This window comes from Lithobates pipiens, unplaced genomic scaffold (assembly GCF_037356315.1).
Source record: "Lithobates pipiens isolate NorthernLeopardFrog02 unplaced genomic scaffold, aLitPip1_a1.2 Scaffold_44, whole genome shotgun sequence".
NCBI classification, from domain to species: domain Eukaryota; kingdom Metazoa; phylum Chordata; class Amphibia; order Anura; family Ranidae; genus Lithobates; species Lithobates pipiens.
The window spans coordinates 6,270,125-6,272,914 of record NW_027507870.1 but is presented as its reverse complement, the minus strand read 5'-3'; positions in this window follow the sequence as shown (position 1 = coordinate 6,272,914).

Genomic DNA, 2,790 nt, shown 5'->3' with positions numbered 1-2,790 from the left:
CTTGCAGAGTTTAGCATTATTCTTTCAGCTATACGAATGTCCTTTTTTTATCATTCAAAGTTTATTGAGAAAAGGTAAAAAATATAGTTACAAAACAGAATGCAAGTAACAGGTAAAGATATCTTAATCATAATGTCAGGTTTCAGTTGTCATTTGTTATAACTTGCAGGGTTATAATATGGACAAAACATCTCGATAAGAAACAATATTCAACCGCATGTGTGGTCCAGTATTACTATGAGAGCTTATCATGTAAATCTAACGTACAGGTTTATCTGGCTTAAAAGCAGAGTAATCAAATAATATTGTCAGGTCACCTCGAGGCGAGGTGACAGGTGCACACCGAAGGATCCGGAGTGCACCGCAAGGTTGTGGACCCTACGGCTGACTGCTGCAGACGAGGGACAGATCCCACTGGGGATAGAGCGTACGATTCCCCGGGGCGTGGAGTCTAAGAGCCAGCAGGTGTTCACCAGAGCCTCCAGTGGTGAGGATGGACTTGGCTGCAACTGGCTCCATGTCGCAACCCCCAGGGTCCCCCAGCTCACACCCACAGTAGGCAACAGGAGGATAGGGATGGTGAGGGACAAAGCCAAGGTCGGGGCCACAAGCAGAACAGAATAGTCGGGTACACGCCAAAAGGTCAGGGTCACAGGCAAGCAGGGATAGTCAGAACACGCCAAAGTCGGTAACGGAAACCAGTAGCAGAGCACACGGCAGGAAACAGGACGCTAACACACAAAGAATACACAATGGTTGATCAGCACTGAGGCCTGCAGTGCACAGGTTTATATAGGGCTCCCTGATAGGGCCTGGGGTGGAGCCATGCTTAGAGGAGAGGTTATAAAAACCACCAGGTGGAAGTAGCTGGCTTCTTAGTCTGAAGACATGAGGGAAGGTAAGCAAACACAGGAAGATCACTGCATAACCATGACAAATATGACTATACTTTGGTTTATTTGCTCAGATATCTTAAGAATCTTAGTACAGATAGAACTAGAGGCATATATTATAGTAGAGAGTAGAAGGAAAGAGGGGAAGAGTGGGAAAGTCAGGATGGTGAGGCTCAGGTCGAAGGACATCCGGATTTTAGTTTCTGGTATTCATCAGAGTAGAGGAACACGAACCAGGGTGACCAGGTTTTGTGGAACCTGTCCACCTTTACGGATGCCTGGGCTAATGTGTCTTCCATTTCGCATATTTCAGCTACTCTTGTTAGCCAGTCTGCGATAGAGGGCATGAATCAGCATTTTAGCTGCGTTTAGTAGGCGCTTTGTTAGGGAATTTTTGTATCTCTTGAGTGTAAAGTTTGAGATGTGGAGCAAACAGCAGGCAGCACTGAGTTCCAACGAGGTATCTGTAATCTGTTTTATCTGTTCCCTGACCTTATCCCAATAGGGGGTCAGGGAAGGGCGTGACCACCGGACATGAACCAGGCTGCCCCCTTCAATACCACATCTCCAACATGTGTCTGGGGTCTGCGGTTTCCAGACATGTATTTTCGCCGGGCTGATATACCAGTTGGTCAACGTTTCTTGTGTTTTGGTGCTGATTGAGCACTTATGTGCTAGTATGCAAGCCCTTCCCCACTGTTTTTTGGTTATGTTTGTCTCAAGTGATACGGACCAGAGCTTTTGGAATCTGTCCACTGTTTGTGTCTTGTTATTTTGTAGCCAGGTGTAGGCCAAGGATGTGGTTTTAGTCATAGGTCTGCCAAGGGTACAGGTTTGTTCTAGCTCCGTCATCTGTCTTGTGTATTCACCCTGTTTCCTAGTACTGTTTAGGTAGCTATGGAGTTGGAAATAAGTCCAAAGCGGAAGAGTGTGGAGTCCATTGTCCATTTTAAGAGGTCAATATTCTTTAAGGGTCCCCACGTGGAAGCACTCACCTGTAAGTAGAGGTTTGTTGGTTGTAGGGTGGTATAGTGAGTGATTGCCGACTCCCTGGGCAAAGTCTGGGTTTTCAACCAGGGGGGTCATGGGGCTAAGTAAGAAAGTGGCTTTAGAGAATTTTGACACTTCTTTACAGACTCTAAAATCGTCTTCATGATGGGGTGGAGAAGTAATAGTTGTTTGTGTCTAAGGGCCGGGTTCCACAGTGAGATAGGTATTGTGGAGGGGTTCAGGTCCTTTTCTAAGGTAACCCAGTCTTTGGAATCCCTGTGGCAGTGCCAGTCTACTAGTCTTATTAAATGTGCCGCCTGGTAATATATTTTAAAATCAGGGGGTCCTATTCCCCTGGCTTCTTTGGGTCTCATTAAGGGTGAGAACTTGATTCTAGGTTTTTTTTTTTATGTGACCAGAGGAATTGTAGTAGGATTGATTGTAATTTTTTTAAATAATTTTTGGGGGATAGATGTCGGTATCGCTCGTAGTAGGTATAGAAGCCTTGGGAGGATGACCATTTTAATGACGGCCGCCCTATCAAACCAGGAAAAATAACCAGTGTTCCAAAGTTTTAAATCTCTCTCTCTATTTCCTGGAGAAGGGGTGGAAAGTTTGCATCAAAGATTAGTGAGATTTTTGGGGTCAGCCAAATACCCAGGTATTTCAAAGCTGTCTCTTCCCATTTGAAAGGACAATTTTCTCGTGTTCTGGCCAGTGTTTTGGGGGATAGGTTGATATTCATCGCTTCTGACTTGGTTAGATTTATCTTGAGATTGGAGATATAGCCGTATTGAGTGAAGTCTTTTAGGAGATTGGGTAGGGTTCTGTGCCGTGTCTGTAATAAAGAAAAGGAGGTCATCTACGTATGCCACAGTTTTATACATTTTGTCATGGAGGGGAATGC